The sequence below is a fragment of the Biomphalaria glabrata genome, chromosome 9, assembly GCF_947242115.1.
Source record: "Biomphalaria glabrata chromosome 9, xgBioGlab47.1, whole genome shotgun sequence".
Lineage (NCBI taxonomy): Eukaryota > Metazoa > Mollusca > Gastropoda > Planorbidae > Biomphalaria > Biomphalaria glabrata.
The window spans coordinates 43,572,914-43,587,805 of record NC_074719.1 but is presented as its reverse complement, the minus strand read 5'-3'; the positions used below and the strand labels follow the sequence as shown (position 1 = coordinate 43,587,805).

At 35.1% G+C, this 14,892-nt stretch overlaps 1 protein-coding gene across 2 annotated transcripts in view; it reads right to left on the bottom strand.

Moving 5' to 3' along the window:
* LOC106072018 (uncharacterized) overlaps nt 1-12,779 on the bottom strand; it is a 61,258-nt gene extending 48,479 nt beyond the window's left edge. Inside the window, exon 1 of one of the 2 annotated variants that reach the window (XR_008779616.1) lies at nt 12,597-12,779. The gene's annotated coding sequence lies outside the window, so the exon portion shown is untranslated. Of the gene's footprint in view, nt 1-3,489; nt 3,823-12,596 lie in introns of those variants that run through there. The other variant, XR_008779615.1, reaches the window with a different exon arrangement.
* Between the last annotated feature and the right edge of the window lie 2,113 nt (nt 12,780-14,892).

Genomic DNA, 14,892 nt, shown 5'->3' with positions numbered 1-14,892 from the left:
TTGTTTGTAAAAGGTTTGTTTGTTTGTAGAATGTTTGACATGTTTCGGATGTTCCTTCAGAGTTGAAGATAATTACTTCCTAGTCCAAACCTCCCGAAGGACGACGGGGGATGGGAGCGGGCAGGGTTTGAACCCTGGACCATCGATAAATCTGAACGACAGTCCAGCGCGCAAACCGCACGACCAGGAAGCCATCCAGGGATCTAAAAAAAAAAACCGGCTCTAACGATTAGCCGCTGTGCGTTGTTGAGAAAAGAATAACGATTTCAATTTTTTTTTAAATATATGTAACATCTACTAGTAATCAACAAATTTCATGTTAATTGCTCTTTAAATCGTATATTTATCTTATTTAATATTTTTTTTAATGTTAATCTTGTTTTTAATATAATTATAAGGTTACTAGATCTAAATCAGGGTTTCTCAACCTGTGGGTCGCGACCCCCTTTGGGGTCGATTGACGATTGGCCAGGGGTCGCCTAAGACCATTGAAAATATGGATTGTTATTGTCTACTCTTCTATTGCTGTATGTGTGTGTGTTGAGGGGTTGGGGTCTCGGCAGAGTTGGGGATTGCAGAAAGGGGTCGCCAGGCATAAAAGGTTGAGAACCGCTGATCTAAATAGTGTCAGTAAAACTGTGTTGACTAGAAGATTGACACATACTAATGGACCTCATACACCAAAAAAAGAACGGCCACCTGATAATTTTGATAAAACAACGAAAAAATGTCACGTGATAACCATTGTTGATTAAAATCTGATAATAATTTTTATAGAAGCTATAGAGAACAACTTGATTTGTTGTTTGTTTGCAATTGGTGAAAGAGGTCCATAAGGATATTGTTAAGATTATTGCTCCGTTTTGCTTTCTTTTTGTTGTAGTTGTTGTCAGCAGTACATTTAGTAAGCTTCCATGAAATTCTGGATTATATAAGATAAGATAAGAAGATAAGATTTTAAGTCTGTCAAATTTAAAAAAAAAAAAAAAGGAAATTAGAACTTTTAGTGTTTTTATTTTTTGTTTTGCTTATCCAGAATAGAATTAGTAGTTGAAATAATCACTATTTTATGGCACTATTAGGAATGGATTATTTGTTTCGGAAATAGAGGAAGTTTTGACTTAGAGAGAATGACGAATGACGGGACTAGTGGTAGGTTTTAGGCAGAGCGAAATATCAGCCGATGTAAACAAATTTCTTTAGGACGCCTTAGAGATAGGAAGCCTATCTGAACGTGGCTAACAAATTACTTTAGGACGCCTTAGAGATCAGAAGCCTATCTGAACGTGGCTAACAAATTACTTTAGGACGCCTTAGAGATCAGAAGCCTATCTGAACGTGGCTAACAAATTCCTTTAGGACGCCTTAGAGATAGGAAGCCTATCCGAACGTAGCTAACAAATTACTTTAGGACGCCTTAGAGATCAGAAGCCTATCCGAACGTAGCTAACAAATTACTTTAGGACGCCTTAGAGATCAGAAGCCTATCCGAACGTAGCTAACAAATTACTTTAGGACGCCTTAGAGATCAGAAGCCTATCTGAACGTGGCTAACAAATTACTTTAGGACGCCTTAGAGATCAGAAGCCTATCTGAACGTGGCTAACAAATTCCTTTAGGACGCCTTAGAGATAGGAAGCCTATCCGAACGTAGCTAACAAATTACTTTAGGACGCCTTAGAGATCAGAAGCCTATCCGAACGTAGCTAACAAATTACTTTAGGACGCCTTAGAGATCAGAAGCCTATCCGAACGTAGCTAACAAATTACTTTAGGACGCCTTAGAGATCAGAAGCCAATCTGAACGTAGCTAACAAATTACTTTAGGACGCCTTAGAGATCAGCAGCCTATCCGAACGTAGCTAACAAATTATTTTAGAACGCCTTAGAGATCAGAAGCCTATCCGAACGTAGCTAACAAATTACTTTAGGACGCCTTAGAGATCAGAAGCCTATCCAAACGTAGCTAACAAATTACTTTAGGACGCCTTAGAGATCAGAAGCCTATCCGAACGTGGCTAACAAATTACTTTAGGACGTCTTAGAGATCAGAAGCCTATCCGAACGAGGCTAACAAATTACTTTAGGACGTCTTAGAGATCAGAAGCCTATCTGAATGTAGCTAACAAATTACTTTAGGACGCCTTAGAGATCAGAAGCCTATCCGAACGTAGCTAACAAATTACTTTAGGACGCCTTAGAGATCAGAAGGCTATTCGAACGTAGCTAACAAATTACTTTAGGACGCCTTAGAGATCAGAAGCCTATCTGAATGTAGCTAACAAATTACTTTAGGACGCCTTAGAGATCAGAAGCATATCTGAACGTGGCTAACAAATTACTTTAGGACGCCTTAGAGATCAGAAGCCTATCCGAACGTAGCTAACAAATTACTTTAGGACGCCTTAGAGATAGGAAGCCTATCCGAACGTGGCTAACTAATTCCTTTAGGACGCCTTAGAGATCAGAAGCCTATCCGAACGTAGCTAACAAATTACTTTAGGGCGCCTTAGAGATCAGAAGCCTATCCGAACGTGGCTAACAAATTACTTTAGGACGCCTTAGAGATCAGAAGCCTATCCGAACGTGGCTAACAAATTACTTTAGCACGCCTTAGAGATCAGAAGCCTATCCGAACGTAGCTAACAAATTACTTTAGGACGCCTTAGAGATAGGAAGCCTATCCGAACGTGGCTAACTAATTCCTTTAGGACGCCTTAGAGATCAGAAGCCTATCCGAACGTAGCTAACAAATTACTTTAGGGCGCCTTAGAGATCAGAAGCCTATCCGAACGTGGCTAACAAATTACTTTAGCACGCCTTAGAGATCAGAAGCCTATCCGAAGGTGGCTAACAAATTACTTTAGGGCGCCTTAGAGATCAGAAGCCTATCCGAACGTGGCTAACAAATTCCTTTAGGACGCCTTAGAGATCAGAAGCCTATCCGAACGTGGCTAACAATCTACGTTTCAATATTTCGCGATGTTGTTGGACTTCTTTGAATGTTACCTCCCTTTGGTCATTTGGATTAGACACCGCGCAAGCTTCTGACATTATATAAAGATAATGAATGCATCCAATTGATTTTTTTTTTAGTGCTTTCCAAAATCTAAAGCAGGTTGAATACGTCTGAATAATATAGTCAACAGTCTTTAAAAGTTGAACATATATTTCACAACATAACCATACTTTGTTATGATAAGGATATTAGAATATAAACCAGAAGATATATTTCACACGATAACCAAATGTTGTTATGATTAGGCTACTAGAATACCATATGTGTACGATAACGCCCAATAAAAAATATTATTTGAAAAAAAAAAAATAGACTAACACATTTTATTTAAACAGCCGCTTCCTATAAGTAATGAAATGTGATAGGAGCAGACACGATTTAATGATTGGAAGGTGATAAGCTAGGTCTGTCTCTTGTCAGAGATAAAAAAAATACATAGAACTAGTTAAAACTTTGATTATAGAACTTACCTTAGTGAACAGTGTCAGAGTCAGATCAGAAATGAGAGAAGGCACACTTCAGTATATCATTCAAACACGAACAATAAAATGTTCACATTTAGACACATTAACAATACTCTATTTGCACAACTATTGCAGCTTTATTTTGTTTATATACACAAATAAAATCTTTTAAGTTTTTTTTTTTTTTTTTTTTGTTTGTTTAAATCTCACAAACAACTTCAGTTAACATAAGATGAACATTATTTAAACAAACACACACCAGTGAACGCTGGAGACTGAGCCTCTTATATAGCCAAGATTTTACTCATGATGATATTCCGTAGTTTTGGTAATTTCTCGGAAAAGTCAAGTTCTTCCAAGTTTACATCATTGGAAGTTTGGAACAGACGCAAGCGGTCACGGCGACCTCTCTTTGCACGCTGTGTGCTTGCTTCTCCTCTCCGTGAGCGATGCGGGGCATGAAGGGGCGTGGCAAGGTACTCGTGTGCTCTGAATATGACTGTGGGTCTCTCTCCCCATGATTATAACAAAAACAAATAAATATTACTTATGCATCACTACAGCTTAAAACGGCATTTCTATATAAATAGGCTTACCGTCTTCTGTAAATAACAGTAAAATTGCCCTTTGATTCAGCGTCTTACATGTACGCCTAATTGCGTCATAACACTCAATGCTTATACGTCCTGTTAAAAAGTAAATATCGGGGTTTAATACTGATATCTGATGTTTTATTGCTTATTTCGAACTACACGTATATGGAGAGATGTTTATCATTGATAAACTTTAGCCATGTATCCATTTTTTTATGCATCTTGACCATGGGTGGGCAGCCTTTTCCTATCGAGGGCCGCATTACAAAGCTTTTGGGAATAGGAGGCCGCATATATATATATATATATATTTGTACCGTTCGGTTCAAGTCTTGATTTCTGTCTTAAAGTATAATAAAGAGAACCTGTTCACATTTTCGTGTATATAATTTTAATTAAACATCATTGTAAAATTTGCAATAACATTTTATTAAATGTAATACACTTTGGGATTTTACATTCGAGTAAAATTCTGCAAAGATAAGTACTTAGCTCACTGTATTGGTTGAACAAAAGAACTAACTAACGATAGTTGTGGTCCATTAGTAACTTGGACGGAGACCGCCTCTTTGTTTTATACCGTGTTTTATACCGTGTTTTATACCATGTTTTATACCGTGTTTTATACCATGTTTTATACCATGTTTTATACCATGTTTTATACCATGTTTTATACCTTGTTTTATACCATGTTTTATACCATGTTTATACCATGTTTTATACCTTGTTTTATACCGTGTTTAATACCATGTTTTATACCATGTTTATACCATGTTTATACCATGTTTTATACCATGTTTTATACCATGTTTATACCATGTTTTAAACCATGTTTTATATCATGTTTATACCATGTTTTATACCATGTTTTATACCGTGTTTAATACCATGTTTTATACCATGTTTATACCATTTTTATACCATGTTTTATACTATGTTTTATACCATGTTTTATACCATGTTTTATACCATGTTTTACACCATGTTTTATACCATGTTTATACCATGTTTATACCATGTTTTATACCATGTTTTATACCATGTTTATACCATGTTTTATACCATGTTTTATACCGTGTTTTATACCATGAAACTGTTTTAACGTCATAAAAAAAATTAATTTTACATTTTTTTTTGTTTTTCTTAATAATTGACAGTTTGATATATAACTTGATTCCCAGTACTGTAATTCATCAAATTCTCTTTTTTTAAAGTCTCAGGGTTTGGATTATAACTTATGCTGTATCTGTATCTGTAAAACCTTATTGCTTACATATCTAATGCATTCGTCTCAATAGGAAATATTAGTGACACCTTTGGGAATAAAACGTCTCCTTTACTGCCAAATTTAAACACAATATTTGACTATTCCACTTAATATCTTGATAATTTATGTGTAGAACATGGAACGTAAGCTGAATGTGGATTTCAAAATAAGATTGAACGATATTTTTCTAGAAATTTCACAGTTTATGTATATCTTTTGTAAAAAAATTACTTGACTACAAAGAGAAAAACTCTGGTTTGACCGTTAATTTTTCTGTTAATATAAAGATCATAAAATGAAATTTGGTTGTTTTTTTTTAACAAGAGACAGTGTATAAAGCAAAGAGTTAAATTTAAAAAAATAGACTTTAGGGACATTTTTTCACACCTTCTAATGTAGAAATAATTAGCTAGACAGCTAGAATTAAGTTGTGACAGTGTACCCCGTCGAAGTGTCCTTAATGCATTTCAAGTTTTAAAAAAAGTGAATATCATTACAGTGGGGGGAGGGAGGGATAGCCTTTCTTGTGTTCTTGTAACTTCGACTGTTCTACCGTAAATCCGGCCCTGCATATTGGACGTTTCCACGGAGGCGCCACGCTAAAGCTTTGGGGGATAATACCTCTGTGTGACAATATACATAAGTATATAACTTTTAAAATAACTATATAAATAGTGTACCCTACCAGTATTCTAGTCTTTACTACTGTCTTTATTATTCTCAAGTCTGGATCACTATCACTAAATTTGTATGTTCTATACTCTTTCAGCACATTTGACATGGGCATAATTTTTTTTTTTTTTAGGAGGGAGGATTTTTTAAAAATCTATCATTCATTAGTTATTTGGTGCGAAGATATCATTTTACAAAAAGCCCAAAATTTCATTAAAATGGAATATTTTTCTCTAAACTATTTTTTATATTACTTGCTATAAGAAATATTTGTATTCGTAAAGTTAAAAAAGAGCATGAAAATTAATGAATAACAAATTAAAAAGGAATAAATCAGAAATGAATACACACGTTTATTAAAGCTTTAATAATGACATATATTTACATATAAATGTATTTCTCGTCTACAAGGAACTATGAGACATTTCATGCAAATAAATTATAATAGTAGGCCTTTAAAGATTTTACAAATACTAACAATCAAAGCACCACATTAATTAAAGAAGTAACTACGATACTATGAAGGGTAAGTAGATAAAGTCACTGAAAAACCAAGCAAAAAAAAAAAAAAAAACAGCTAAAAATATAAAATAGTTAGTGATATTAGTAAGAGTTAAATAGCGCGATTTACATTGCTAGAGGAGCTCACAAACAGGAGGCGATCCATTCCCAGCGCAATTTCTCATTGTGACAAAATAGCTATAGAAACACCTAGTGCAGGGGTTCTCAACCTGTGGGTCGCGACCCCCTTTGGAGGCCGATTGACGATTTGCCAGGGGTCGCCTAAGACCATCGTAATATGGATTGTTTTTTGTCTATTCTTCTATTGCTGCAAGTGTGTGTGTGGGGGTCGCTGCAGAGTGGGGGTTCGTAAAAAGGGGTCGTCGAGCATAAAAGGTTGAGAACCGCTGACCTAGTGTAATAAGCTGGGCGTTTTCAGCGTCCCTTCTGCTTCTGGAACCCTTCCATTATTCTGTTTTACCATGTGGATCTCTCCAGTGCACCCTGTGTAGTGATCAAGTAGACCAGGGGTTCTCAACCCGTGGGTCGCGACCCCCTAGGGGTCGCCAAAGACCATTGAAAAAAATGGATTGTTTTTGTCTACTCTTCTATTGCTGTGTGTGTATGCGGGGGGGGGGGTCGCGGCAGAGTGGGGGATTGTAAAAAGGGGTCGCCGAGCATAAAAGGTTGAGAACCGCTGATTAGTAGACGGTAGAAGAGCTGCAGTATGATTTTTACTTTTGACAATCATAACCAAATCACGTCTTGAATATACCATGCAAATAGGCGGATCCGATAGAGATCCGACGGGGGCCACCTTAATAACGCAAAACGTCATTTTCTTTAGTTTATATCAAACAAAGTATTTAATTACCAAAAATTAAATGACTAATTCATCATTTTATTTTATCATTGATTCATGTTTTGTTGAATAAAATAAATATTAAAAAAAAGTTTTTACTTTATTCGAGTGTGGGTGTCAGAGAAATAGTGTAAACAGTTAAATAAGGGGACCCTACCGTACATATTAAGCTATATCTGTGAATAATCAAGGAATAGTTTCCCTTGCTGGCATTAAACAAAATAATTAATTACCATTATTTAAATGACGTCTGCCGCAGAGGCGTGAGCGACGAGTTTGAATTCAGGTCGCTCCCAGCACACTTTTTAAAAAGTGCTTTAAAACCCAATTGTGGTAAATTTCACCCAGATATCCGTATCTTTCTTAATCCTTAACTTTCACTATTTTCACAACTGGTCCTGACAAGTGATAGAGTCATAGAGCATTGAGAAAGATAAAAGCATAAAATAGCGCTAAACAGAAACAATTGGTAAAAATGTTTTAATTCAAATTTAATTACATGGCAGATCCACACAAGTTCATACAATTGTATTTTGTTTAGGTAGTGTCTTTTTTTTAAATAATTTTTTTTTTTTTTTTTTTTTTTCTTAATGTTTCATGATTATGTTTGAATATATTTTTTTCTCAATGTAATGTTTTTAATAATGTTAAGGGTTATGTATTGTTTTAATGTTTTTGTTTTGTATGATGTAGTTGATAATGAACATTTATTTAGTGATTCTTTTGATGATATTGATGTTTATAACTGTTTATTTCATGTTTTTGATGATATATATATATATATATATATATATGTATATTAATGAAACTGATGATTTGATGATATTGAGGTTTTTGATACTATAAATTAATATGTGCCACAGCTCTGCCGAAAGCTCTCGCGATACCTCTGGCTGATGTACCAGGTAAACCACCTACAACACCAACAGCACCAAGTGCGACGGCGGAAATTACTACAAGTAGCATATCGCGTTTGTTTTTCTTGCATTTTTGTATGTTTTCTGTGGCCTTTTGTTCCAGTTCCTCAACCTCTTCTAAAAGGCTCTTCATCGACTCACTTTTTTTAAGGGTTTCATGAAGCTCACTTATTTCCTTTTTAATCTTTGTTGGTGTATCGACGTTAAATTCTGTCTCTTGGATACTATTTAGAATTTTCCCGTAAGACTTGAGTTTTGATCTCATTTCTTTTTTTCTTTGATCTAAAATCAATTTCTTTCTTTTCTCAATCAGTGTCTCTTTTAGTTTATTTATCATCTCAATCACATTTTGGAAACGCCTTAAATCATCATTCTGCAGATTTATCACATTGCTTTCGAAATCAATGGATACATTCTCTTTGCCAATAACCAATCCGTACTTTAAAAAGCTTTTGAACAAGTTGTTACTGTCTTCTTCTAGCTTGTCCACTTCCTGAATATTTTTACAGTTTTCAGTTTCGCGTTTCATTTTATCAAGGGGTATAGTTAAAAGAAGATTCAGTTTGTTCAATAGCCGATTTTGGATTTGATCCAGTATTTGTTCAGCCCTTGATTTAGGCTCATGAAATAAACTTGACTCTCCGGCCTCATAAAAAACCCCGTCATCTTCCACTGATAAATCATGATCAATCTTAGTGGCTTCTACTTTAAAAGCCAATAACTCTTCCATCGTTTGATCTTGGTATAATCTCTTCTCGATTTCCCCCTGTATGGAATTTAGTCTTTTACTGTAGCTAGTCAGAAGAGTGGGTAAGATCGATTCCATTCGTAATCGTTTGAGCTTTCTTTTAGCGACTTCAAATTTCTCATTGGTATAACTTTCATCCAGAGTGTCCGTCATCTCGATAAGACTTTCCATTTGTTTCTCATTCATTTCCAAATCTTCATCGTTTTTACGAAACAATAAAATCCTGTTATTTTGCGCTTTGTTAGTCCTTCTGAAAACAAAAGAGACATACCTCAACATTATTGAATTTAATAGAAAACACAACATTGAACTCCTGTCTATTAGAGGTTTCTACCTATGGTGAAACTAAACTACTGGACATTTCTTTCGGTTTTAACTGTATCTGGTGTACAGGAAAAAGAAGAAGAGGCAGACAGAAAATGCGATGGAAGGACAACATTAAAGAATGGACGGGCCTGCCATTGAGAGAGGATCTAGACAGGGCAAAAGAAAGGAAGGAATGGAGAAAGACGGTCGACAAATCTTGCCTGCTGCCCCAACGGACCAACAGACTAAGGGATAGGTAAAAGTTAAAGGTAAGGTGTACAGAAAAAAGGCAAGATAAATTAACGTTGTTTTAAAAATGTATTTGATAATTGTAAAGCTTTTTTTAGAACTCCTGAGTTAAATTTTCACTCTTCCGTTCGTTGTTTAAAAAAAAATGTTAATATTATACACTTTTAATGTCTGACAAAAATATTTACTTGACCTATATTTAACATACACCTTTATAGAACCTGGATAGGAAACACCTGGAAACGAATCTAAAAAACGGTTCTAATGATTTTCACGGAACTTAGTCGCTGTACACCGTTGGGAAAAGAATGACTATGTTCCATTTTTAAATTTAACATCCGCTAAGTAATCCAATAGTTTAACTCTTTCTCTCCTAACCGACGATACAAACACGTTGATTTCATCAGAATGTGGTAAATAATTACGGAGGGAAGGAGTTAATGCTAATTGCTCCATAAGCCGTATATAAGAGGCATTGTCTTTTTTTCTTTCTTTCTAATATTTAGTTTGATTTTTTTCTATTTGTATCTTGATTTTAATAATAACAGGCTACTAGGTCCAAATAGTGTCAGTAAAACTATGTTGAAAAGAAGATGTACTGTTACTAATTAGCATATTATGAAGATTATTGCGTCGTTGTTTAGTTCGTTGACAGCTGTCAATTTAGCTAACTTCCGTGAAATTCAATAGTGATTCTTAATCTCTCATTTTTTTGAAAAAAAATGAAAGTAGAACTTTAATGTTACTATGTATTATTTTGACCTCTAAATCATTTCTCCTATAGACCAGAAGGTCTGAAAGAGGAAGTTTTGTGGGAAGCGTGGTCGAGAGGCCAAGTGCGCTTGAACTTGGCTACCTAGAAGGGGGCACGAGGTTCGACATCCGACTCGGGCAGCACCGAAAACCAACTCCTAGATACCCCTCCCCCACCCCACTTTTCCACAAATGAGATTGGACCAAAGCGCTCTGAGCATGCTATAAGCATGAAAGTAGCGCTATATAAATAATAATAATAATAATATAGAAGAGAATTAGTAGAAGAAATATTTCACATATTAAATGTCAATGATTACACCCAAAAAGATTTTTTTTTAGTGCTTTCCAAAATCTAAAGCAAGTTGAATACGTCTGAATAATATAGTCAACAGTCTTTAAAAGTTGAAGATCTATTTTATAACCTAACCAAATTTTGTTAGGATTAGGTTACCAGAATACCTTACGTATATGATACGCCCAATAAAAATGTTAGCTGTAAAAAATACATCAACAAATTTTGTTTTTAAACAGCCGCTATTGGCTTTTTTTTTTTAGTCATAAATTGTGATCGAGCAGTCACAATTTAATGATTGGAAGGTTTTAAGCTAGGTCTGTGTCTGTCTTATCTTCTTATCTTATATAATACAGACGTTACTTCAAAAAAGAAGATGATTACGTCCTACGCGTCATGCATTTAGTCATGCATATTAACCAATGACTTAAATTCTGCCAAGTCACTGGTTTTCCTGGCTAGCTCAGGCAACCCATTCCATGCTCTAATAGCACTAGGGAAGAAGGAGTATTTGTACAAATTTGTCCTAGCATATGGGACGAGGAATGTGCCTTTATCTTTGTGTCTTTCAGAGTATTTTATTAAATTTTGTTTTTGTATTTGAAGATTATGGTTCAGTGTTTTATGTATGATTGCTACTTTACTTTTGAGCCTTCTGTCCTGAAGGCTTTCTAAATTTAGTGATTTTACTAAAGGTGTTACTCTAGTCAAATGTGAATATTCGTTTGTTATGAATCGCACTGCTCTATTTTGTGTCTGTTCTAGTTTCTTAATGTTTTCTTGAGTTGAGGGGTCCCAAACAGAGGATGCATATTCTATTATTGGCCTAACCAAGGTTAAATAACATTTTAGTTTTATGTTCTTATTTGATTTATAGAAATTTCTTTTAATAAATCCTAATGCTTTGTTTGATTTTTTTGTAGTTTCATCAATATGTGGATTCCATGACAGTTTTTCATTTATTATAACACCTAGGTATTTTGCGTTTTTAGTCTGTGTTACTGGTTTGCCATGAATAAGATAAGTGGAATTAATTTGTTTTAGTTTTTTTGTTACTCTTAACAACTGACATTTTTCTGGGTGGAAAGACATGCTCCAATTTGATTCCCATTTCTGTAATTCATCTAATGCTCTTTGTAAAATATCTGTGTCTTGTGTTGTTTTTATTGTTCTATATATTATGCAATCGTCTGCAAATAATCTGACTTTTGTTCCTGAAGTAATGCAATTTGGTAAATCATTTATGTAAATTAAAAATAGTAGTGGACCCAAGACTGTTCCTTGAGGTACACCTGAGTTTACTGTTATCGGTGTTGATTTAGAGCCATTTATTATTACAGTTTGTTCTCTCCCTATCAGAAAGTCTTTAATCCACTGATGCAGTGGACCATTAATGCCGAAATATTTTAATTTTTTAAGCAAACTATGGTGGTGAACTTTGTCAAAAGCCTTAGAAAAATCTAGTAAGATAGCATCTATTTGTTCACTATTATCTAAACCTTTTGAAAAATCATCAATTAGTCCTATTAGTTGTGTTTCACATGATCTATATTTCCTAAAGCCATGTTGGTATGGTGTGAGGACATTATGTTTGTCTAAGTGGTTTATGATGTTGCTACATATTATGTGTTCTAGGATTTTACATGTGATGCTGGTAAGTGATACTGGTCTGTAGTTTCCTGGGTCAGATTTTTCTCCTTTTTTAAATAGGGGGGTGACATTAGCTTCTTTCCAGTCCTTTGGTACTCTGCCCTGGTTAAGTGAAGCCTGAAAGAGTATTTTGAACACTGGGGCTAGCTCATTACTTACTGTCATAGATAAAATACATATAATCTGTTAAAAATCTTAACACAGAACTGACCTTAATGATAAGAGTCCAACCAGAAATAAGAGAAAAAACCTATTTAATTATATCATTAAATCACGAACAACAAAATTAACAATACTCACAACTATTGCAGCTTGACTTTTTTTTTGTATATAAAAGAAAATCTTTTAAGTTTTAATTTCTTTGTAAATCTCCCACACAATTCGTAAACAATTTCAGTTAACATAAGATGAAGAAACATTATTTAAGCAGACTCAAGACATTGGAAGCCTCTTATATAGCCAAGATTTGACTAATGTTGATAGTCTGTTGTTTGGGAGTTTCTCGGAAAAGTTGAGTTATTCCAAGTATACGTCATTGGAACAGACACAAGCGGGTCAAGGTGACCTCGCTCTGCACGCGTCTTGTGCTCCCGTCTCCTCTCCGTGAGCGGTGCGGGAATCAAGTCAAGTACTCTTGCGCTCTGAATAGGATAGTGGGCCTCCACCCTCACGAGGGATATGATAAAAACAAATAATGTTTAATGTTAGCGAAAAGGCCTTGGCTATGTTTTATCACGCTCACATCTGCAATATTTTCAGTTTCAATATCACTGCCTGGTATGGCAATCTGAGCATTAAAAATAAAAATAAACTTAATAGAATCCTGAATGCTGCTGGCAAAATCATTGGCAAAAAACAAACCCCCATTTGGGCATCTGTTTGAGACAAACATCTCTAAAAAAGCTAACAAGATCCTCGAAATAAAGAATCACCTTTTGTGTCAGGATTTTGTGATTTTACCATCACAAAAGAGATACAAGACACCGATAGTAAAGACAAACAGACACAAACACTCTTTTGTTCCCCTGGCAATCAAATCATTAAATAAGAACAATCTGGTATAAACTTTGTCACATGTAAATTATGAGTGAGTCTGGTGTGAATGTACACTTTGATTTCTTATAGTTATAATGTTTTTTGTTTGGTGTAATGCACAAATTGTAAGACAAATTTTCTTACGGATAATAAAGATTATTATTATTGTTATTATTATTATTATTATTATATATTTATATATATAGCTCCTCTTTTGTAGTCGAAGATGGGCACATTTCTCATTTCCTATGGACTTGAAGATGACTGTAAAGTCTAATCCAAGCTTTAAAAAGCCGGCCGCATCCGTGGCATGGGTGGGTTAGTCAGTTGTAGATGGGCCTGCTTCTTCTCTCAGCTTTTTGTTGGTTCGGCGCTCTTTCGCCCTGGCCACTCTTCTTGCTTCAAATCTTGAGACTCCGATACTTACAGCTTCACGCCATGAGGAGCGATCGAGAGCTAGTGCTTCCCAGCCGTGAATGTCGATATCGCATTCCTTGAAGGAGCTCTTGAGAGTGTCTTTGTAGCGCTTGTATCGTCCTCTCTGAGAGCGCTTTCCTGCACACAGCTCCCCCGTATAGAAATCGTTTGGGAAGGCGTTTATCTGGCCTGCGGACTACATGACCCATGATGAAAACAAATATATATCACGTATGCATCAGTACATTTTAAAACGGTAGTCCAATATAAATAGGCCGACCGCCTTCTACAAATAACGCTGTAATTCAGCTTCTTACAGGTATGCCTAAATGTTTCGTAACATTCAATGCTTATACTACCTATTAAGTAAAAATATTGGGTTTTTCATATTCACATCTAAGGTTTAATTGTTGAAGTCTATTTTCATACATTTTCAAGAAAACATGTGAAGGGAGAGTTGTGTACCTTTAATAAACTTTAGCCTTGTATCCATTTCTTTATCCATCTTGGCTATCACGCTTGTTATTCGGTTAACTCTATCTCACCGTAGTTATTTTCCTCGTTCTGATAGTGTTGTACATTTTTCTCATTTGTATTTCCCTGCCCCCAGTTATAATTAAACTTCAATAACTTTTTTATTTGTTATCAAGAAATGTTATATTTTGTAGGAGAATGCATGCTCTTTTTTTTTACACAACATAAATAAAAGTTTATAAATCCAAAAATCAATTTAGTTAAATGTGGGGGGGGGGGGGGAAGGGGGGTAATGAACTTTGGCATCGTCAATTAGGAGAGAAAGGGTTAAAGAAATCAAATAAATTTAAAAAAATTATCAGTGGAGAACGTATCAACAAAACAACTACTTGTCAACATATCAATGACACATGAGATAGACATCAAAGACAAATCAATTATACATCTTCACATCAACTACACATCCACTTCACATCAACTACACATCAACACATCAACTACACATCAACAACACATCAGTAACACATCAACTCACATCTAAACATAAACTACACATCATCTACACATCAACTACACATCAGCTACACATCAACTGCACATCAAAACATCAACTACACATAAACTGCACATCATCTACACATCAACTACACATCAGCTACACATCAACTAC